Genomic DNA, 25,508 nt, shown 5'->3' on the forward strand with positions numbered 1-25,508 from the left:
TCATAAGCACTACATAAATGTGTTACAAAGCATCTATAACCATACGTCATGCTTTATAAAGGGTTCATAAATGTGGCATAACTGTGTGACATAATTAATCATTACCTCTGGTTAGGGATGTTTGTATAAAAGTTGATATATAATCACGATGGCACAATCGATTGCTTAAAACAGATCAATATCATTGGTTTTGAACCGTTGATTTTGTCATACGCGGTTAGGACTTAGAATTCTGCTTTCATTTTCAAACTCAAATTGCAGGGAAAATTCAGGGCACTGTCTGTATAAAAGTCGCTGGCCTCACACCAATACACAGATTTCAGAGGCAAACTATCACTCAAATAACAGCCAACCCTTGTCACTGTTGATATCCTATGGTGGGTCGTGATTCGTCGTTAAATAACAAATCAATTGATTTGTTCCCTTCCTTTTTTCGGCAGCCTCCCAAAACGTCCCTCCGACATTCTACAATTTAGATGACTGTCTTCAGCAAATTCTCTTCCAACCAGTGATGTCAAAAATATTCTCAGATTCAGTGTGGCATTTGAATAGTGTTAGTTTAATCAGCGCATACAACCCAAACGTTTGCCCCCGCTCTATTTTATTTCAAATTGATATCGATATGAGTAATTGACAAAATAATGTTGCGTTTACCTTTCCGTGTTGGCGACCCACTTCAAACAAAATGCAACAATCCAAAATATAGCTGGCTGTCTTCTACAAGTTGTCCTCTAACCAGTGATATACATGTTATTTCCCAGATTCTGTGTGCTTTTTCAGTAGTGTTAGTTTGAACAGGACGTGTAACCTGACTCCCTCCTCTCATTCTATTAATTTAATGTGATATTGATAAGAGTGATTGATAAAAAAGTGTTGCGTTTTTGCCGACCTCCAAATCAAAATTAATCACTTCAAAATATAGCTGGTTGTCTTCAGCAGGTTGTCCTCTAACGAGTAATGTTAACAATATTTCTAGTTGCCATGTGGTTTTTGAGTTGTTTTAGTTTCAACAGCACATACAACCTGATTTCCCCATAATCAATATGAGTGAACTATTGCCACAAATGTTTTGGTGCTCGCAAAACTAAATACAAGTAATATGATTACTATTGTGGGAAAAAAAAGTATTTAGTCAGCCACCAATTGTGCAAGTTCTCCCACTTAAAAAGATGAGAGAGGCCTGTAATTTTCATCATAGGTACACGTCAACTATGACAGACAAATTGAGATTTTTTTTCTCCAGAAAATCACATTGTAGGATTTTTAATGCATTTATTTGCAAATTATGGTGGAAAATAAGTATTTGGTCACCTACAAACAAGCAAGATTTCTGGCTCTCACAGACCTGTAACTTCTTCTTTAAGAGGCTCCTCTGTCCTCCACTCGTTACCTGTATTAATGGCACCGGTTTGAACTTGTTATCAGTATAAAAGACACCTGTCCACAAACTCAAACAGTCACACTCCAAACTCCACTATGGCCAAGACCAAAGAACTGTCAAAGGACACCAGAAACAAAATGGTAGACCTGCACCAGGCTGGGAAGACTGAATCTGCAATAGGTAAGCAGCTTGGTTTGAAGAAATCAACTGTGGGAGCAATTATTAGGAAATGGAAGACATACAAGACCAATGATAATCTCCCTCGATCTGGGGCTCGCAAGATCTCACCCCGTGGGGTCAAAATGATCACAAAAACGGTGAGCAAAAATCCCAGAACCACACGGGGGGACCTAGTGAATGACCTGCAGAGAGCTGGGACCAAAGTAATAAAGCCTACCATCAGTAACACACTACGCCGCCAGGGACTCAAATCCTGCAGTGCCAGACGTGTACCCCTGCTTAAGCCAGTACATGTCCAGGCCCGTCTGAAGTTTGCTAGAGTGCATTTGGATGATCCAGAAGAGGATTGGGAGAATGTCATATGGTCAGATGAAACCAAAATATAACTTTTTGGTAAAAACTCAACTCGTCGTGTTTGGAGGACAAAGAATGCTGAGTTGCATCCAAAGAACACCATACCTACTGTGAAGCATGGGGGTGGAAACATCATGCTTTAGGGCTGTTTTTCTGCAAAGGGACCAGGACGACTGATCCGTGTAAAGGAAAGAATGAATGGGGCCATGTATCGTGAGATTTTGAGTGAAAACCTCCTTCCATCAGCAAGGGCATTGAAGATGAAACGTGGCTGGGTCTTTCAGCATGACAATGATCCCAAACACACCGCCCGGGCAACGAAGGAGTGGCTTCGTAAGAAGCATTTCAAGGTCCTGGAGTGGCCTAGCCAGTCTCCAGATCTCAACCCCATAGAAAATCTTTGGAGGGAGTTGAAAGTCTGTGTTGCCCAGCGACAGCCCCAAAACATCACTGCTCTAGAGGAGATCTGCATAGAGGAATGGGCCAAAATACCAGCAACAGTGTGTGAAAACCTTGTGAAGACTTACAGAAAACGTTTGACCTGTGTCATTGCCAACAAAGGGTATATAACAAAGTATTGAGAAACTTTTGTTATTGACCAAATACTTATTTTCCACCATAATTTGCATATAAATTCATTACAAATCCTACAATGTGATTTTCTGGATTTTTTTTCTTCTCATTTTGTCTGTCATAGTTGACATGTACCTATGATGAAAATTTTTAAACGGGAGCATTTGTACAATTGGTGGCTGACTAAATACTTTTTTTCCCCACTGTATGTGTAGGTAATACATTTTATGATTAGGTTTTCAATATATCATAAACTGTTTCTGCATATTGCTTATTGATTTGGACACTTAAAAACTGTGTTTTGATATTGGGCTATTTATCAAAAGCTATTGTCAACGGGAACCAGCAACAGCATCATTTTCAACGTATGTTTTAAGAATATAAATGGAACCTTCAACATGAAATTCCAATAGTATTCTACTAAATTAGGTAATAACTGCTGAATGAGGCCAACATTTTTATTTATTTTGATGATCTACCAGAAATCATGAAAACTGTTTTCTAGAATGGGTTTGTGTGGAGATCTGAGAAGACTGTTACATGTACAGTGCCTTCAGAAAGTGTTCACACACCTTGACCTTTTTCACATTTTGTTTTGTTACAGCCTGAAGTTAAAATGGAGTAAATTCAGATTTTGTGTCACTGATCATACAAAATACCCCATAAAGTCAAAGTATAATTTTTTGTAAACAAAGCTGAAATGTTTTCAGTCAATAAGTATTTAACCCATTTGTTATGTCAGGCCTAAATAAGTTCAGGAGTAAAAATGTGACATAATAAGTCACATAATAAGTTGCTTGGACTCACTATGTGTGCAATAATAGTGGTTAACATGATCTTTGCATGACTACCTCATCTCTGAACCACACACATACAATTATCTGTAAGGTCCCTCAGTCGAGAAGTGAATTTCAGGCACAGATTCAACCACAAAGACCAGGAAGGTTTTGCATTGCCCCACAAAGAAGGGCACCTATTAGTAGATAGTTTAAAATAAAATAAAACAGACATTGAATATCCCTTTGAGCATGGTGAAGTTATTAATTACACTTTTGATGGTGTATCAATACACCCAGTCACTACAAAGATACATGCGTCCTTCCTAACTCAGTTGCCGGAGAGGAAGGAAACCACTCAAGGATTTCACTGTGAGGCCAAATGTCATTTTAGTTACAGAGTTTAATGGCTGTGATAGGACAAAACTGAGGATGGATCAACAACATTGTAGTTACAACATTGTATTCCAAAACAAACTTCCTGTTTGCAATAAGACACTAAAGTAATACTGCAAAAAATGTGGCAAAGAAATTAACTTTTTGGCCTCAATTCAAAGCATTATGTTTGGGGCAAATCCAACACAATACATCACTGAGTACCACTCTTCATATTTTCAAGCATGGTGGTGGCTGCATCATGTTATGGGTATGCTTGTCATCGGCAAGGACTTGGTAGTTTGTTGTGGGATAAAAAATTAATAGAATAGAGCACAAGCAAAATCCTAGAGTAAAAACTGGTTCAGTCTGCTTTCCAAAATACACTGGGAGACAAATTCACCTTTCAGTAGGACAATAACCGAAAACAAAAGGCCAAATATACACTGGAGCTGCTTACCAAGACGATAATGAATGTTCCTGAGTGTCCTAGTTACAGTTGAGTTTGGACTTAAATTGGCTTGAAAATGGCTGTCTAGCAATGATCAACAACCAACTTGACAGAATCTGAAGAATTCCTTAAAGAATAATGGGCAAATATTGTACAATCCAGGTATGCAAAGCCCTTAGAGATTTACTCAAAAACACTCACAACTGTAATCGCTACCAAAGGTGATTCTAAGATGTGTTGACTCAGGGGGTTGAATACTTATCTAATCAAGATATATTAGTGTTTATTTATCATGATTTAAAAATATTGTATATTGTGTGAGTATTGTGTGCAGATCATTGACAAAAAATGACCATTAAATACATTTTAATCCCACTTTGTAACATAACAAAATGTGTAAAAAGTCTTATAGTTCCACCGTGCTAGGTGGAACTTTGGGGATATTGATTACCCCTGAAAATCGGTCTCATATCCTCACAAGTGCATAGGGCGTAGGGGCTAAGGGTTCATTTGGGATAACAACAGTGCAACAACCTGTTAATCACACCTCAATAGACATCATTCACAGCAATGAGTTTACAATCACAGTAAAAAGTCAATATGGTGGTGGAATGAAGGCAAATCACCTGGATGGGACGGTATTCCTCCTCAGGTCTATTTACATTTTTGAAATCAATTAGGTCCACTAACGCTCACATTCATTTGGGAGAGATGTGAATACAGCACTAATTTAGCTTTTATTAAAAAAAGGTAAGGATGCCACCCAGTGTTCTCACTATCGCCCCCTATCTTTGATAAACACAGATATTACATTTACCCAAATTGGTCCACACGGACCAGAGCGGATTTGTTAAAAATAGATTATTCTCGGAAAACCTCTGTCGACTATTACATAGCTTAGATGCTTAATCAGAAACAACAGCTCCTTGGGCTGTATTATTGCCAGCAGCATACCACCCTGCATCCCACTGCTGCCTGGTCTCTGAATCTAAGCATGGTTGGTCCTGGTTGGTCCCTGGATGGGAAACCAGGTGCTGCTGGAAGTGGTGTTGAATGGCCAGTAGGAGGCACTCTTTCCTCTGGTCCCCCCCAAAAATCCCATTGCCCCAGGGCAGTGATTGGGGACGTTGCCCTGTGTAGGGTGCTGTCTTTCGGATGGGAAGTTAAACAAGTGTTATGGCTCTTTGTGGTCACTAAAGCGCCCATGGCACTTATCGTAAGAGTAGGGGTGTTAACCCTGGTGTCCTGGCTAAATTCCCAATCTGGCCCTCATATCATCATGGCCACCTAATCATCCCTAGCTTCCAATTGGCTCATTCCTCTCCCCTGTAACTATTCCCAAGGTTGTTGCTGTAAATGAGAATGTGTTCTCAGTCAGCTTTCCTGGTAAAATAAAATAATCTCTCGATGCAGAAAAAGCTTTTGATAGACTAGAATGGTAGTATCACTGGTCACTCTTGGAACATATGCGAATTGGCTCCAATATCATTAATATGATTAAAATAATATATGCCAATCCCTCAGCCATAGTTATAACAGGCTATATCTGCTCTGCTCCGTTCAGAATCACTAGGAGCAGCAGAGATGGTGATCCAATTTTGCCTTTGCTATTCTTATTATCCATGGAACCCCTGGCCCAGGCAATTCTTCAATCAAAGGAGATAACACACATTTCCTTAAAATCTGCTGATCACTTCATCTCATTATATGCAGACAATATTTTACTATATCTAGATAATGTATCTCAATTGCTCCCAAACGCATTAAAGATCAAAGATAAATTCAGCTTCATCTCAAGTTATAAAATGAATCTAACCAAATCTGCCCTACTGCCTCTCAAGACCCCAGTGGAGGACTCCATCTCTACTTATGCAATCCCAATCGTTTCTCATTTTAAATATTTGGGAGTAGATATATTTCTTTCCTTAGATAAAACCATTGGCAGAAACTTTAACAGAATGCTCAAATCAATTCAATCCGACCTCAATAGACCTTTAACCGGCAGAATACAGTGAGGGAAAAAAGTATTTGATCCCCTACTGATTTTGTACGTTTGCCCACTGACAAAGACATGATCAGTCTATAATTTTAATGGTATGTTTATTTGAACAGTGAGAGACAGAATAACAACAACAAAATCCAGGAAAACGCATGTCAAAAATGTTATAAATTGATTTGCATTTTGAGGGAAATGAGTATTTGACCCCTCTGCAAAACATGACTTAGTACTTGGTGGCAAAACCCTTGTTGGCAATCACAGAGGTCAGACGTTTCTTGTAGTTGGCCACCAGGTTTGCACACATCTCAGGAGGGATTTTATCCCACTCCTCTTTGCAGATCTTCTCCAAGTCATTATGGTTTCGAAGCTAACGTTTGGCAACTCGAACCTTCAGCTCCCTCCACAGATTTTCTATGAGATTAAGGTCTGGAGACTGGCTAGGCCACTCCAGGACCTTAATGTGCTTCTTCTTGAGCCACTCCTTTGTTGCCTTGGCCGTGTGTTTTGGGTCATTGTCATGCTGGAATACCCATCCACGACCCATTTTCAATGCCCTGGCTGAGGGAAGGAGGTTCTCACCCAAGATTTGACGGTACATGGCCCCGTCCATCGTCCCTTTGATGCGGTGATGTTGTCCTGTCCCCTTAGCAGAAAAACACCCCCAAAGCATAATGTTTCCACCTCCATGTTTGACGGTGGGGATGGTGTTCTTGGGGTCATAGGCAGCATTCCTCCTCCTCCAAACACGGCGAGTTGAGTTGATGCCAAAGAGCTCGATTTTGGTCTCATCTGAACACAACACTTTCACCCAGTTCTCCTCTGAATCATTCAGATGTTCATTGGCAAACTTCAGACGGCCCTGTATATGTGCTTTCTTGAGCAGGGGGACCTTGCGGGCGCTGCAGGATTTCAGTCCTTCATGGCGTAGTGTGTTACCAATTGTTTTCTTGGTGACTATGGTCCCAGCTGCCTTGAGATCATTGACAAGATCCTTCCGTGTAGTTCTGGGCTGATTCCTCACCGTTCTCATGATCATTGCAACTCCACGAGGTGAGATCTTGCATGGAGCCCCAGGCCGAGGGAGATTGACAGTTATTTTGTGTTTCTTCCATTTGCGAATAATCGCACCAACTGTTGTCACCTTCTCACCAAGATGCTTGGCGATGGACTTGTAGCCCATTCCAGCCTTGTGTAGGTCTACAATCTTGTCCCTGACATCCTTGGAGAGCTCTTTGGTCTTGGCCATGGTGGAGAGTTTGGAATCTGATTGATTGATTGCTTCTGTGGACAGGTGTCTTTTATACAGGTAACAAGCTGAGATTAGGAGCACTCCCTTTAAGAGTGTGCTCCTAATCTCAGCTCGTTACTTGTATAAAAGACACCTGGGAGCCAGAAATCTTTCTGATTGAGAGGGGGTCAAATACTTATTTCCCTCATTAAAATGCAAATCAATTTATAACATTTTTGACATGCGTTTTTCTGGATTTTTTTGTTGTTATTCTGTCTCTCACTGTTCAAATAAACCTACCATAAAAATTATAGACTGATCATTTCTTTGTCAGTGGGCAAACTTACAAAATCAGCAGGGGATCAAATACTTTTTTCCCTCACTGTATCTATTGTCAAAATGAACATATTACCACGGCTGAATTTCTGTAGTTCAATGTCTCCCCTTTCTGGCTATTGGGATGAAATTCAGAGTGCAGATTCAAAATGTATATGACAATTTAAACGATCCCGGATAAAATTAACACATTTACAATGAGGGAAAGTAGGAGGACTATCCATACCCAACTTTAAATTGTATGTCCAGGCACTAGCATTTCACCCCAGCCTAAATCGGTTTGGACATTGTGCTTATATAGTAAGAGAGAAATATGGTGTCTCCTATTGCCCTGGAAGAGGTGGTCTTCACTGATACAGTATATCCCTTAAACAATATTAACTAGGCTTTGGTCCTATTATTGCTCACACAATTTCAGTTTGGCGCAAAATTGAAAACAACGTAACTGGGAATAAAAAATGGCATGATCATACTCCAATATTTCACAATAATGCCTTGGGATCTGGAGGGCGGCCTTTTACATCCCCCAATGGTCCAAATGTGGAATTCATACCTTTACCGATATCATGGGCAGTAATGCTTTGAGAACATTCCAAGGTTTGAAAGATACATACTAGGGTTGGGCTATATCCAAATTTTCATACCGTCATATTGTTTCTGTACCATACCGGGGTATACTGTATTACTGAATGTGCACACAAGGGGCACTATTTAAAATAAATAAATACATGTTTTTTTTATGCACAAAACCATTGGGGCATCTTGACAGCTAGCAAGTTAGCAAACCAAATGCATAGCTGAAGCCTTGAGCTCGATATCATTTATTTTACACATCTTAGATTTTTTATAGTTATACTTAATAACTTATAGCGAGGCAGGGATGCCCCCAACTCCCCCCACTAATCAAAAATCAAAAGAATATATTTTAAAAAGGTATTGAAAATCATACTGTCTGTATTTTGAAATACCCCGGTATACTGTATAAACGGTATATCGCCCAAGCCTAATACATACACATTACCAGGCAACTCCTTTTTTCTATATTTACAACTTAGGTCAGCTATGCTGGCCTATGGACTACCTTGGGAAATCCAACTACCGAACCATCCAATGATGGGATTTATAAATAAATAATCTGGGCTCCCGAAAGGACTATAATATATAAACAACTTTTGGAAAGCTCATATTCTGAGCTAGCCATGAAAAAAGTATGATCCACAGATCTAATTGAATCTGAACAACCCTTTAACTGGAACAGAATATGGAAAAATATGACTTTGGCATCCCATAAGCCAAACCATCAATTTATACATTTTAAGTTTGTTCATAGATTGTATTTAACACCAAGGAAAAAAATGTACGATGAAATTGGCCAACTGTTCACTGTGTCCCCTAAATCAGGTAGGTACATTCCTTCATATAATGTGGGAGTGTCCTGCAGTTAAATGCTTCTGGGGAAAAGTTACAAAATAAATTTTGAACAGCATGAATTTAAATATTCAATGCTTTGCATCTATTATGTTACTTAATGATGATAGCTCCTTGAATCTCTCAATCAATCAGAGAATATTACTGCTGGCAGGCAGCACTGCTGCGAAACAAATGTTGGCAACCACCTCTCCCATTTAACCAGTGGATACAGTTACTGTTAGAATTTATTACATTTACATTTTAGTCATTTAGCAGATGCTCTTATCCAGAGCGACTTACATTTAGTGAGTGCATACATTTTCATACTGGCCTCCCGTGGGAAATGAACCCACAACCCTGGCGTTGCAAGCGCCATGCTCTACCAACTGAGCTACAGGGGACTACATTACTATAACATTAGAATTACCGAAAGCGAGAATGAAGAGTGCTAGTCAAAGAACAATTGAGGCCTAGGCGGGGTGGGAAACATGGTTTCCTGGTGGGGAGGGAGGAGGCGGGATGGGTGGATGGGGACTGAGGGGGGAATGGGTTGAGGTTATCTTTGTATGCATTTGTTTGATTGTTTTTGTACCTGTACCCCCCCCTCAAAAAAAATAAAAAAGAGTTGGTCTCAAAGAAATATGATGTTCCATGAATTACAAGTCAGTGAACCCAGTTATGTGTGTTTGGATGTTATCTGCAGGTTCTCTATAGTGCTGAGTATGAGCCCTGGTCAAAAGTCGAGCACTGTAGAGCCCTATACAGAACAGGTTCAGCCAAACTCAACTGGCGGACCGCGGTCCTGGTACGGGCCCAGAGAAGGGTCAATCCGGACCGGACAACATCGCATTTTGTTATATAAAAGTCAATCAATTATTTTTTTTGACAGCTTTAAAAAATCAACCGGGCATAGTGGCCTCTTTAACTCAGCAACCTCTCTCTCTCTCTCTCTCTCTCTCTCTCTCTCTCTCTCTCTCTCTCTCTCTCTCTCTCTCTCTCTCTCTCTCTCTCTCTCTCTCTCTCTCTCTCTCTCTCTCTCTCTCTCTCTCTCTCTCTCTCTCTCTCTCTCTCTCTGTCTCTCTGTCTCTGTCTCTCTCTCTCTCTCTCTCTCTCTCTCTCTCTCTCTCTCTCTCTCTCTCTCTCTCTCTCTCTCTCTCTCTCTCTCTCTCTCTCTCTCTCTCTCTCTCTCTCTCTCTCTCAAAGCAACGCCCACCTCTACTAGTGCTCCGTCTAATCCAATAGCGTATATGCAAATACAAGAGGCCGTGTCTTACCCAATCACATCAATACAAATATCCTCAGAGGAACCTTGGGACAAGCAGGCAGAAAGAAACAAAAATATTTGACCACGGTTCAACTGTTAATATCACAGATAGAAGGAGCTTAGTTACCAGTATCTGTGTTAATATGACTTGTTAAAAAAATAATGAGTTGACTCTGAAAACCGTATATTCAAAGACGAGTGGACGGAACAGTATGTATTCATTCTCCCCGCAACTAACACAAAACCAATGTGCCTGATATGCAGTGAGTCCGTAGCTCTTGTAAAAAGTGCCAATGTTAAGTGCCATTATGACACCAGGCATAGTAAATTCGATCAGACGTATCCCCTGAACACGGAGGTGAGAACAAACAAGATTAACCAACTCAAATCCCAATATTAGAGGTCCACCAAAGTCCTTGTCAATTCCCTGACAGCCCAACAACGTGCAATGGAGGATTCAATGAGGATAGCTTGGGTTTTGGGAAAACATAAAAAAACATTTTCAGAAGCTGAGATGGTAAAATAATGCATGTGTGAAGTTGCTGACACCTTGCTTGAAGGTAAACAAAAAGATAAGCTCAAGGAAAAGATCAAACAGATCCCACTGTCACATTCCAGAGCAATGAGGAGAACTAAAATATTAGCTGAAGATTTAACTTCACAACTTGATGAGGCCATTCAGAATGCACAATGCATTTCATTATCTGTGGATGAATCAACAGATAACACTGATAATGCCCAGCTTCTGGTGTTTGTCAGATTTTATAACGAAACAAAGAAGGAATTCTGTGAGGAGCAATTGGGCTTAACAAATCTAGAAGCACAGACACGGGGAGAGGATATCCATGAGGCCATCAAAGGGATGCTGACAAAAAGGGGGATAGATCTGAAGTCAATGGTCTCCTTCACCACAGATGGAGCTCCAGCCATGATAGGAAGAGGGAGGGGACTGGTTGCATGTTTGAAAGTGTACCACCCGCCTGACATCATATCACTGCATCATCCACCAATCTGTCCTGTGTGCCAGTCTGGGAAAGGAGTATTCTGAGGTCATGACAACGATGATGAAACTGATCAACTTTTTGAGAGCAACATCATCCCTACAACACCACCTGCTACGAGGCATTCTGACAGAGGCCAATGCCAGTTTTGATGACTTACTACTGCACAACAATGTCAGATGGCTCAGCAAAGGCAGGGTTTTGGAACGCTTTTGGGCCATTCAAGAGGAAATCAAAGCTTTCTTATTAGAGAAAAAGAGTGACAAGGTAACTCAGTTTTCGGAGTTTTTGGAAGATGAGGAGAAGATGGAAACAGTTGCATTTTTAACAGACATTACATCACACCTTAATCAACTGAATGTTATGCTGCAGGGACGGGACAACACAGTGTGTGATATGATAACAGCAGTCCGGGCTTTCCAGAATAAATTTGAGCTTTTCATGTATGATCTCCAGGGAGAACTTGTCCACTTCCCCAATCTTCTGGTGCAAACGCAGGGAGACAAAGATGTTCCCAACCATGTTAATTTCATCCAGAAGCTGATGGATAACTTCAAGGCTCACTTTGATGACTTCACTGTTGGGAGAGAACTGCTGCTGCTCATCCAGAACCCCTTCTTGGTCACAACTGTGACAAAGTTGTCAGAAGAAGCAAAACAGATCTTCAGATCGGTAGATGTTGCATCACTGCAAATGGAGTTAATTGAGCTGAAAGAAAATGTGGCTTTGAAGGAGCAGGCTGGTGATTGTGACCCTGTCAGTTTCTGGGGATAGATGGTGCCTGCAGCTGTAGTCCCTGTTCTCAAGAAACTGCCACTAGACATCCTGACCATGTTTGGCAGCTGTGAATCAGCCTTCTCCACAATGAACTTTATTAAAAACAAATACCTCACCAGGCTCACCAATGAACACCTGCACCAGTGTCTCAGAGTTGCTCTCACAAAGTTCAAAGCATTGGCAGGAGACAGAAAGTGTAATTTCTCTCATTGATGTAAGGGCAGGGCCCAGAGTGACTTATACATGAATATTGCATGGCCCACAATGACGTTCTGTGCATTCAGATTATTATTTTTGTTCAACTCTCCTTTGTTCTCCAGAAAACATGCACTTTATTTGATTTAAAAAAGTATTATAATAATTTAAGGCCCATGTACAATGGTTCACAGTGCTTTTTGCATAGTCAATTATGCAACCACTTTTGATCTTCAGCAATGCTGATGCAATGTTTACATTCAAAAGAATGAAGTTGTAATTAATTCAAATTCTTAGTCTCATTTAATGTATTTAATGTACATTTTATATAACAACATGTTTCCTAAGTCGTAGACAACTACGTTTGTTTCTACGCTGTACCAGAGAGCTGATAAAGGACGATATCCATCCAGACTTTTGACACCTAGGAAGTTTGTGTCACTGAACCTTCTAAAATAGTAGTTGAGTACCCCTGGTATAGGGAATATGGTGCCATTTGGGACACAGGTGGTGTTAGTGTTATGTAATTTGTTGTGTTGTACCAGGAGTGGTCCAACAAGGAAGTCATTTCAGGCCAACGGTGCCAAAATCAATAGAGCTTTTCCTCCACTTGGCTGGTCACAGTATGCTACAGTGAACACTCCGGTTGGTGTGTGTGTGTGTGCATGTGTGTGTCTGTGTGTGACCACAGCAGATACAGCATATGCTGTCTCATCCCTCTCTTGTCCTGCCCAGCTTTTAGCAAGACCTGCCATTATCACCTTGGTCACTTGAGTCTGAACTATTGTGGAGTGGTGGCTGAGTTGGATGCATAGAGCAACAAGATCTCATAGTTTCCCTTCGAAATGTTGATGTGCAGTTACAGGGTTAATTCATTACCAATAAGTATCATCAAGTATTCTTGCGGCTTGCTAGAGCATTGTGAACTGTGATAGCGCAGTGGTCTAAGCAGCGCCGTCACAGAGGATCATGAGTTCGCTCCCAGTGCTGGGCCACCTTTTTTTAATATGTTCTTTCCCCCCGATTTCTTAAATATTATGACATATTTACATGTTATTTTTTTAGTGCCAAGGAAGGTACAGTGAGGGAAAAAAGTATTTGATCCCCTGCTGATGTTGTACGTTTGCCCACTGACAAAGAAATGATCAGTCTATAATTTTAATGGTAGGTTTATTTGAACAGTGAGAGACAGAATAACAACAAAAAAATCCAGAAAAACGCATGTCAAAAATTGTATACATTGATTTGCATTTTAATGAGGGAAATAAGTATTTGACCCCCTCTCAATCAGAAAGATTTCTGGCTCCCAGGTGTCTTTTATACAGGTAACAAGCTGAGATTAGGAGCACAGTCTTAAAGGGAGTGCTCCTAATCTCAGTTTGTTACCTGTATAAAAGACACCTGTCCACAGAAGCAATCAATCAATCAGATTCCAAACTCTCCACCATGGCCAAGACCAAAGAGCTCTCCAAGGATGTCAGGGACAAGATTGTAGACCTACACAAGGCTGGAATGGGCTACAAGACTATCGCCAAGCAGCTTGGTGAGAAGGTGACAACAGTTGGTGCGATTATTCGCAAATGGAAGAAACACAAAAGAACTGTCAATCTCCCTCGGCCTGGGGCTCCATGCAAGATCTCACATCGTGGAGTTGCAATGATCATGAGAACAGTGAGGAATCAGCCCAGAACTACACGGGAGGATCTTGTCAATGATCTCAAGGCAGCTGGGACCATAGTCACCAAGAAAACAATTGGTAACACACTACGCCGTGAAGGACTGAAATCCTGCAGCGCCCGCAAGGTCCCCCTGCTCAAGAAAGCACATATACAGGGCCGTCTGAAGTTTGCCAATGAACATCTGAATGATTCAGAGGAGAACTGGGTGAAAGTGTTGTGGTCAGATGAGACCAAAATCGAGCTCTTTGGCATCAACTCAACTCGCCGTGTTTGGAGGAGGAGGAATGCTGCCTATGACCCCAAGAACACCATCCCCACCGTCAAACATGGAGGTGGAAACATTTTGCTTTGGGGGTGTTTTTCTGCTAAACGGACAGGACAACTTCACCGCATCAAAGGGACGATGGACGGGGCCATGTACCGTCAAATCTTGGGTGAGAACCTCCTTCCCTCAGCCAGGGCATTGAAAATGGGTCGTGGATGGGTATTCCAGCATGACAATGACCCAAAACACACGGCCAAGGCAACAAAGGAGTGGCTCAAGAAGAAGCACATTAAGGTCCTGGAGTGGCCTAGCCAGTCTCCAGACCTTAATCCCATAGAAAATCTGTGGAGGGAGCTGAAGGTTCGAGTTGCCAAACGTCAGCCTCGAAACCTTAATGACTTGGAGAAGATCTGCAAAGAGGAGTGGGACAAAATCCCTCCTGAGATGTGTGCAAACCTGGTGGCCAACTACAAGAAACGTCTGACCTCTGTGATTGCCAACAAGGGTTTTGCCACCAAGTACTAAGTCATGTTTTGCAGAGGGGTCAGATATTTATTTCCCTCATTAAAATGCAAATCAATTTATATAATTTTTGACATGCGTCTTTCTGGATTTTTTTGTTGTTATTCTGTCTCTCACTGTTCAAATAAACCTACCATTAAAATTATTATTTTTTTTAAAATTTTTATTTCACCTTTATTTAACCAGGTAAGCCAGTTGAGAACAGGTTCTCATTTACAACTGCGACCTGGCCAAGATAAAGCAAAGTAGTGCAATAAAAACAACACAGAGTTACATATGGGGTAAAAAAAAAACATAAAGTCAGAAATACAACAGAAAATATATATACAGTGTGTGCAAATGTAGCAAGTTATGGAGGTAAGGCAATAAATAGGCTATAGTGCAGAATAATTACAATAGTATTAACACTGGAATGCTAGATGTGCAAGAGATTATGTGCAAATAGAGATACTGGGGTGCAAAAGAGCAAAATAAATAACAATATAGGGATGAGGTAGTTGGGTGGGCTAATTTCAGATGGGCTGTGTACAGGTGCAGTGATCGGTAAGGTGCTCTGACAACTGATGCTTAAAGTTATTGAGGGAGATAAGAGTCTCCAGCTCCAGAGATTTTTGCAATTCGTTCCAGTCATTGGCAGCAGAGAACTGGAAGGAATGGCGGCCAAAGGAGGTGTTGGCTTTGGGAATGACCAGAGAGATATACCTGCTGGAGCGCAGACTACGGGTGGGTGCTGCTATGGTGACCAATGAGCTAAGATAAGGCGGGGATTTGCCTAGCAGTGATTTATAGATGGCCTGGAGCCAGTGGGTTTGACGACGAACATGTAGTGAGGACCAGCCAACAAGAGCGTACAGGTCACAGTGGTGGGTAGTGTATGGGGCTTTGGAGACAAAACGGATGGCACTGTGATAGACTACATCCAATTTGCTGAGTAGAGTGTTGGAGGCTATTTTGTAAATGACATCGCCGAAGTCAAGGATCGGTAGGATAGTCAGTTTTACGAGGGCATGTTTGGCAGCATGAGTGAAGGAGGCTTTGTTGCGAAATAGGAAGCCGATTCTAGATTTAACTTTGGATTGGAGATTCTTTATGTGAGTCTGGAAGTTGAGTTTACAGTCTAACCAGACACCTAGATATTTGTAGTTGTCCACATACTCTAGGTCAGACCCGTCGAGAGTGGTGATTCTAGTCGGGTGGGCGGGTGCTAGCAGCGTTCGATTGAAAAGCATGCATTTAGTTTTACTAGTGTTTAAGAGCAGTTGAAGGCTACTGAAGGATTGTTGTATGGCATTGAAGCTCGTTTGGAGGTTTGTTAACACAGTGTCCAATGAAGGGCCAGATGTATACAAAATGGTGTCGTCTGCGTAGAGGTGGATCTGAGAGTCACCAGCAGCAAGAGCGACATCATTGATATACACAGAGAAAAGTGTCGGCCCAAGAATTGAACCCTGTGGCACCCCCATAGAGACTGCCATAGGTCCAGACAACAGGCCCTCCGATTTGACACACTGAACTCTATCTGAGAAGTAGTTGGTGAACCAGGCGAGGCAGTCATTTGAGAAACCAAGGCTATTTAGTCTGCCAATAAGAATGCGGTGGTTGACAGAGTCGAAAGCCTTGGCCAGGTCGATGAAGACGGCTGCACAGTACTGTCTATTATCAATCGCGGTTATAATATCGTTTAGGACCTTGAGCGTGGCTGAAGTGCACCCGTGACCAGCCCGGAAACCGGATTGCATAGCGGAGAAGGTACGGTGGTATTCGAAATGGTCGATGATCTGTTTGTTAACTTGGCTTTCGAATACTTTCGAAAGGCAGGGCAGGATGGATATAGGTCTGTAGCAGTTTGGATCTAGAGTGTCACCCCCTTTGAAGAGGGGGATGACCGCGGCAGCTTTCCAATCTCTGGGGATCTCAGACGTTATGAAAGAGAGGTTGAACAGACTAGTAATAGGGGTTGCGACAATTTCGGCGGCTAGTTTTAGAAAGAAAGGGTCCAGATTGTCTAGCCCAGCTGATTTGTAGGGGTCCAGATTTTGCAGCGCTTTCAAAACATCAGCTGTCTGAATTTGTGTGAAGGAGAAGCGGGGGGGGCATGGGCAAGTTGCAGCAGAGGGTGCAGAGTTGGTGGCCGGGTTAGTGGTAGCCAGATGGAAAGCATGGCCAGCTGTAGCAAAATGCTTGTTGAAATTCTCGATTATTGTAGATTTATCGGTGGTGATAGTGTTTCCTAGCCTCAGTGCAGTGGGCAGCTGGGAGGAAGTGCTCTTATTCTCCATGGACTTTACAGTGTCCCAAAACTTTTTGGAGTTAGTGCTACAGGATGCAAATTTCTGTTTGAAAAAGTTAGCCTTTGCTTTCCTGACTGCTTGTGTATATTGGTTCCTAACTTCCCTGAAAAGTTGCATATCGCGGGGGCTATTTGATGCTAATGCTGTACGCCACAGGATGTTTTTGTGCTGGTCAAGGGCAGTCAAGTCTGAGGAGAACCAGGGGCTATATCGGTTCTTAGTTCTGTATTTTTTGAATGGGGCATGTTTATTTAAGATTGAGAGGAAATTACTTTTAAGGAACAACCAGGCATCCTCTACTGACGGAATGAGATCTATATCCATCCAGGATACCTGGGCCAGGTCAATTAGGAAGGCCTCCTCGCTAAAGTGTTTTAGGGAGCGTTTGACAGTGATGAGGGGTGGTCGTTTGACCGCGGACCCGTTACGGACGCAGGCAATAAGGCAGTGATCGCTGAGATCCTGGTTGAAGACAGCTGAGGTGTATTTAGAGGGTATGTTAGTCAGGATGATATCTATGAGGGTACCCATGTTTACGGATTTAGGGTTGTACCTGGTAGGTTCGTTGATAATTTGCGTGAGGTTGAGGGCATCTAGCTTGGATTGTAGGATGGCTGGGGTATTAAGCATATCCCAATTTAGGTCACCAAGCAGTACAAACTCTGAGGATAAATGGGGGGCAATCAATTCACATATGGTGTCCAGGGCACAGCTGGGGGCTGAGGGGGGTCTGTAGCAAGCGGCAACAGTGAGAGACTTATTTCTGGAAAGGTGGATTTTTAGAAGTAGAAGCTCAAACTGTTTGGGCACAGACCTGGATAGTATGATGGAGCTCTGCAGGCTATCTCTACAGTAGATTGCAACTCCACCCCCTTTGGCAGTTCTATCTAGACGGAAAATGTTATAGTTGGGGATGGAAATTTCAGAATTTTTGGTGGCCTTCCTGAGCCAGGATTCAGACACTGCTAGAACATCAGGGTTGGCAGAGTGTGCTAACGCAGTGAATAACTCAAACTTAGGAAGTAGACTTCTGATATTTATGTGCAAGAAGCCAAGACTTTTGCGATTACAGAAGTCATCAAATGATAGCGCCTGGGGAGTAGGAGTGATACTGAGGGCTGCAGGGCCTGGGTTAGCCTCTACATCACCAGAGGAACAGAGGAGGACTAGAATAAGGATACGGCTAAAGGCTTTAGGAACTGGTCTTCTAGTGCGTTGGGTACAGAGAATAAAGGGGGCAGATTTCCGGGTGTTATAGAAAAGATTCAGGGCATTATGTACAGACAAGGATATGGAAGGATATGAGTAAAGTGGAGGTAAACCTAAGCGTTGGGTAACAATGAAAGAGATAGTATCTCTAGAGGCATCAATTGAGTCGGTCTCTGAGTGTATGGGGGGAGGGACAAAGGAGCTGTCTAAGGCAGGTTTAGCTAGGCTGGGGGGTCTACAGTGATATAGTACAATTAGAAATAACCGAAACAACAATAAACTAACCATGTTTGGGGTTCACTGTTCAAATAAACCTACCATTAAAATTATAGACTGATCATGTCTTTGTCAGTGGGCAAACGTACAAAATCAGCAGGGGATAAAATAATTTTTTCCCTCACTGTATATATCGACGTTCTGGGAACCTTTTCAAATGTCCGAAATCGCAGTCTATTTCCAGTGATCAGTCGGACACAGCATGCTAACTGTCAGCTCACTGGATGCAGCATCACACACAAAACACTATTCTGTCCCTGTCTCTGTCTCTGTCTCTGGTTCTGTCTCTGTCTCTGTCTCTGTCTCTGTCTCTGTCTCTGTCTCTGTCTCTGTCTCTGTCTCTGTCTCTGTCTCTGTCCCTGTCTCTGTCTCTGGTTCTGATTCTGTCTCTGGTTCTGTCCCTTTCTCTGTCTCTGTCTCTGTCTCTGTCTCTGTCTCTGTCTCTGGTTCTGTCTCTGTCTCTGTCTCTGTCTCTGTCTCTGTCTCTGTCTCTGTCCCTGTCCCTGTCCCTGTCCCTGTCCCTGTCCCTGTCCCTGTCCCTGTCCCTGTCCCTGTCCCTGTCTCTGTCTCTGTCTCTGTCTCTGGTTCTGTCTCTGTCTCTGTCTCTGTCTCTGTCTCTGTCTCTGTCTCTGTCTCTGTCTCTGTCTCTGTCTCTGTCTCTGTCCCTGTCTCTGTCTCTGGTTCTGATTCTGTCTCTGGTTCTGTCCCTTTCTCTGTCTCTGTCTCTGTCTCTGTCTCTGTCTCTGTCTCTGGTTCTGTCTCTGTCTCTGTCTCTGTCTCTGTCTCTGTCTCTGTCTCTGTCCCTGTCCCTGTCCCTGTCCCTGTCCCTGTCCCTGTCCCTGTCCCTGTCCCTGTCTCTGTCCCTGTCCCTGTCCCTGTCCCTGTCCCTGTCCCTGTCCCTGTCCCTGTCTCTGTCTCTGTCTCTGTCTCTGTCTCTGTCTCTGTCTCTGTCCCTGTCCCTGTCCCTGTCTCTGTCTCTGTCTCTGTCTCTGTTTGGAGGATATTTCTCTCATCCCTCGTATAGTGGATGTTTTTTTACTTTGTAAAAATAACTACGTACACTATATATACAAAAGTATGTGGACACCCCTTCAAATTAGTGGATTCGGCTATTTCAGCCACACGCCAAGGACATTCTCAGAACAGTGTGTCATGGTCCGCTTGAGGTTTTTGTCTAGTTGTGGTGAAAATATGGTAAATCTACAACTAGTTACTGTATTTTTACAGCTAAATTAAGGTGTTCATGTTAGTATGCTGATTACTTGGAAGTCAACCTCACTTGGGATTTGAACTCACAACATATTAGTTGCTAGCTACCTGAAGTTCCTGCTGCGCCACCAGGTCTATGGACATGATGGAGATTGTCTATACATTTATTACCAAAAACACATTTGCGCTTTGCCTAAAGTTGCGGTAAAAATAAAGTAAATACACTATATATATACAAAAGCATTTGGACACCCCTTCAAATTAGAGGATTCGGCTATTTCAGCTACACCCGTTGCTGACAGGTGTATAAAATCGAGCACACAGCCATGCAATCTCCATAGACACACATAGGCAGTAGAATGGCCTTACTGAAGAGCTCATTGACTTTCAATATGGCACCGTCATAGGATGCCACCTTTCCAATAAGTCAGTTTGTCAAATTTCTGCCCTGCTAGAGCTGTCCCGGTCAACTGTAAGTGCTGTTATTGTGAAGTGGAAACGTCAAGGAACAACAATGGCTCAGCGGTGAAATGGTAGGCCACACAAGCTCACAGAATTGGACGGCTGAGTGCTGAAGTGCGTAGCTCATAAAAATCGTCTGTCCTCGGTTGCAACACTCACTACCAAGTTCCAAACTGCCTCTGGAAGCAATTTCAGCACAATAACTGAAGAAAAACTTAATGAAATGGATTTACATGGCCGAGCACACAAGCCTAAGATCACCATGCACAAAGGCAAGCGTCGGCTGGAGTGGTATAAAGCTCGCCGCCATTGGACTGGAGCAGTGGAAACGCGTTCTCTGGAGTGATGAATGGCGCTTCAACATCTGGCAGTCCGACGGACGAATCTGGGTTTGGCGGATGCCAGGAGAACGCTACTTGCCCCAATGCATAGTGCCAACTGTAAAGTTTGGTGGATGAGGAATAATGGTCGGGGGCTGTTTTTCATGGTTCGAGCTAGGCCCCTTAGGTCCAGTGAAGGGAAATCTTAACGCTACAGCATACAATGACATTCTAGACGATTCTGTGCTTCCAACTTTGTGGCAACAGTTTGGGTAAGGCCCTTTCCTGTTTCAGCATGACAGTGCCCTTGTACACAAAGCGAGGTCCATACAGAAATGGTTTGTCGAGATCGGTGGGGAAGAACTTGACTGGCCTGCACAGAGCCCTGACATCAACCCCATCAAACACCTTTGTTTTGACTTGGAACGCTGACTGCGAGCCAGGCCTAATCGCCAAACATCAGTGCCCGACCTCACTAATGCTCTTGTGGCTGAATGGAAGCAAGTCCCCGCAGCAATGTTCCAACATCTAGTGGAAAGCCTTCCCAGAAGAGTGCATATTAATGCCCATGATTTTGGTATGAGATGTTTGATGAGCAGGTGTCCACATACTTCTGGTCATGTAGTGTATATTGTCTCTCTCTCTGAGCATGCTTATGTGTGTGTGTGTGTGTGTGTGTGCGTGTGTGTGAGCCTGTGTGTGCATGAGCGTATGTGTACATGTGTGGGGCTGTTCACCCGAGGCTAGTTGGGCGTGTGTCGTCCCGTGGAGTATGTTAACTGTGGGAGTGAAACCTTGTTGACGCCCCTCTGTGTGCAGTGTCATGCTTCCCAGAGAGAGCTTGTCGCTGGGCATCTCCTCTCTGCTCCCCTCCCCGTTGAGCCTGCCCTCACCGCCCTTCCACTCGCATGAGCCTCACTCTGCTCTGTGTGTGGTTGTGTGTCTGTCTGCATACGCATGTATGTGTTTTTTTTGTGTGTGTGTGTGTGTGTGCTGGTGTATGCATGTGAGTGTACCTTCATACAATATATGCTGAGCCATAGATGTCTGATATTGCCAACATGGCCACAGTCAGCAGAGCACAGGCCCTAGTTTACACAGCAATGACCCATCCTCTCGCGCCCCTCAGCTACCCCTCAACCACAAAGACATAGCTGGACAGACGTACGGACAAACCCCTCCGGGTCAGGCCTGTTAGATAAACACGAGTGTGTCGGTTGCTGGCATGTTTTTATTTTCAGAAATGTGCGTGCACTGCACATCTGTATGTCTCTATGTGAGAGAAGACAGGAGTACATTGTTTAGGTTGGGAGAGTGACAGACAGGTTTGGGGTGGGAGAGTGACAGACAGGTTTGGGGTGGGAGAGTGACAGACAGGTTTGGAGTGGTAGAGTGACAGACAGATTTGGAGTGGGAGAGTGACAGACAGGTTTGGGGTGGGAGAGTGACAAACAGGTTTGGAGTGGGAGAGTGACAGACAGGTTTGGAGTGGGAGAGTGACAGACAGGTTTGGGGTGGGAGAGTGGCAGACAGGTTTGGGGTGGGAGTGTGACAGACAGGTTTGGAGTGGGAGAGTGACAGACAGGTTTGGAGTGGGAGAGTGACAGACAGGTTTGGAGTGGGAAAGTGACAGACAGGTTTGGGGTGGGAGAGTGACAGACAGGTTTGGGGTGGGAGAGTGACAGACAGGTTTGGAGTGGGAGAGTGACAGACAGGTTTAGAGTGGGAGAGTGACAGACAGGTTTGGGGTGGGAGAGTGACAGACAAGGTTTAGGTTGGGAGAGTGACAGGCAGGTTTGGGGTGGGAGAGTGACAGACAGGTTTGGGGTGGGAGAGTGACAGACAGGTTTGGGGTGGGAGAGTGACAGACAAGTTTGGGGTGGGAGAGTGACAGACAGGTTTGGAGTGGGAGAGTGACAGACAAGTTTGGGGTGGGAGAGTGACCGACAGGTTTGGGGTGGGAGAGTGACACACAGGTTTGGGGTGGGAGAGTGACAGACAGGTTTGGAGTGGTAGAGTGACAGACAGATTTGGAGTGGGAGAGTGACAGACAGGTTTGGGGTGGGAGAGTGACAGACAGGTTTGGAGTGGGAGAGTGACAGACAGGTTTGGAGTGGGAGAGTGACAGACAGGTTTGGGGTGGGAGAGTGGCAGACAGGTTTGGGGTGGGAGAGTGACAGACAGGTTTGGAGTGGGAGAGTGACAGACAGGTTTGGAGTGGGAAAGTGACAGACAGGTTTGGGGTGGGAGAGTGACAGACAGGTTTGGAGTGGGAGAGTGACAGACAGGTTTAGAGTGGGAGAGTGACAGACAGGTTTAGGTTGGGAGAGTGACAGACAGGTTTGGGGTGGGAGAGTGACAGACAGGTTTGGTTGTGGGAGAGTGACAGACAGGTTTGGGGTGGGAGAGTGACAGACAGGTTTGGGGTGGGAGGGTGACAGACAGGTTTGGGGTGGGAGAGTGACAGACAGGTTTGGAGTGGGAGAGTGACAGACAGGTTTGGAGTGGGAGAGTGACAGACAAGTTTGGGGTGGGAGGGTGACAGACAGGTCGTCTAAGGCAGCGGTTAGATTAATAATATGTGAGTAATCAGCAGATAAGCATTTTCAGACTCTCTACTAGCTTGTATTTACACTGTTGGGCGACACATATTTGTGTTCTTTCTGTCTTTTAGTTGGGTTCATCTGTTGGAATATATACTTTTAATAATCCCATTTTGTCTGGAAACCAAGCTAATTTGTTTAGAAGCTGTGGGATATTCAATACAGTATAGGCCTACCCAGTAACAATATTGTTTTCTACAGAAAACAGAATGGGGGCATCTGAAATGGCATCCTATTCCATATAGAGTGTAGTGTACTTTTGTTTACCAGAGCCTGGTCAAAAATAGAGCACTTCTGCCCTAGGGAATAGGGTGCCATTTCAGTGTTTCGCTTAACCTATTCAGTCGTGCCTCAGTTTACTTAGCTGGAGCAGCTCATACGCTGAAGAGAATAGACTTCACACACAACCTGGACACTTTCTTATGATTATCACTGGAGATATGAATCGTGTTGCCATGATGCCGTGACATGCTCAGACCAACACATAAGGATTCCTCAATTACCATGTTTGCCTGGGGATCCCAAACGCTTACTCATTACTTATGCTTTGGCCTGACAAAAATAATTACCCAGCATGCCTTTGTCCCAAATGGCACCCTACTCCCGAATAGTGCACTGCTTTTGAACAGAGTCCTATTGGCCCTGGACAAAAGTAGTGCACTATAGAGGGAATAGGTTGCCATTTGTGACACAGTTTGGTGTGATATTGTGTACCATACTGACTGACCCAGTGCTGATGTAGCCTTCCCCTTTTTAAGGTTTGCCCACACAGGTGTTAGTACAGTGTGCTGCTCACTATCCGAATTAGAATTACAGAGATGCTAATTTCATTTGATATGAAACACATTCATAAAAAATAATGCTGACCATACTGACCCTATGGAAAATTTCACACAAGATTAATACGTTGCATTTGCATTCCAATAAAGTACTTGTGATAATAAGTTGAATTTGCATTCCAATGCTGAATGGAAAATATATTTCCAATAAAGTACTTGAGATCAACTTACAAACTGAAAATGTTGTGTTTGCTGAAGTACAGACATTATAATTACATTGCAACACAATAAATTCATTTTTCAACACACCCAATGCTGTGCGATAGACCACTCAATTAAGTAAACCGGAACTATTAACTCACATTAACTTTTGCATCACTCTGGGCAACATCAACATCATCAACATCTTCCTAAATACATTAAATAATGGTCTCCTGCACCATATCTCCCCGCAAACCAGTACTGCACAGTGCAGTACACAAACCCAGTCAATTCATGTAGTGTATGTCCATGTCTTGTCCTTCTCTGGGGCTGTGCCATGTCAATGTTGTCACATGATCTCTGCGATAAATTCTCCGCCCAATCATAATGAGCGGCCCGTCTCGTCCTCGGGTCCTGACAGCGTAATAACGGTATGATTGTGAAGAACCTCATCATCGATAACGAGCTGTGAGCCGAGCCTAATGAGCCCCATGTAAATGAGAATGGAGACACACGCCAAAGCAGCAGGCACACACACACACACACACACACGCAAACGCACACACACACACACACACACACACACACACACACACACACACACACACACACACACACACACACACACACACACACACACACACACACACACACACACACACACACACACACACACACACTGACATTGGGCCACTCCAGGCAGCTGAAAGTGCCAGTCAATATCCCAGCTGTAATCACGCTGTCCCGCTCACTCAACTACTCACTGTGTGTGTTTGTGTGTGTGTGTGTGTGCGGACATGGCCTACGAGTCTAAACAGACTCCAGATCAGATCCTTTCAAGAGTCCCCGGTCGCATGGGGACAAAAAAAATGGACATCAGTGGCCTGGTGTCACCGCAAAGGCTACCCAGACGCGCACTCTGACGCTTTCGCCTTGTCCCACCACCCTCTCGCCTCCCGCCTGTGTGTCACGTACTCCGTGTCACATCGAGGAGCGCGTCTCCCAGGAACAACTAGCAGAGAGGCACTTCTGGAGCTGCAAGATGAAAACACCAGATTACTGAAGCACACACACTCGCACGTACACACACACCTAAACTGCAGACCTGTCAGCTGCTTCAGCTTTTACCACACAAACACAGAGCAAGAGACCATCTCCACAGGAGTCCAGCGAATGGAGAAATAGAAAGAGATGAGGATGCTCCCTAAACAGCATCTGAAAACTGATTCATAAGCATTGCAGTCGTAGTTCCAGACACTCCAATGAAGAAAACACCAAGACAGGGATTGAATCAAAAGTGCATTGTTGACAAGCGCACTGCACTGGCAATTTCCCTGAAGTTCGCTGAAATCCCATTCACGGTTAACGCTCAAGCGTAAATTACCAGGACAA

At 43.6% G+C, this 25,508-nt stretch overlaps 1 protein-coding gene across 1 annotated transcript in view; it reads left to right on the forward strand.

Moving 5' to 3' along the window:
- LOC311100152 (sodium channel protein type 2 subunit alpha-like) overlaps positions 1 to 25,508 on the forward strand; it is a 156,785-nt gene that overhangs the window by 48,999 nt on the left and 82,278 nt on the right. The window lies entirely within an intron of this gene.

This window comes from Coregonus lavaretus, assembly GCF_964263955.1.
Source record: "Coregonus lavaretus genome assembly, chromosome: 2".
Classification (NCBI taxonomy): domain Eukaryota; kingdom Metazoa; phylum Chordata; class Actinopteri; order Salmoniformes; family Salmonidae; genus Coregonus; species Coregonus lavaretus.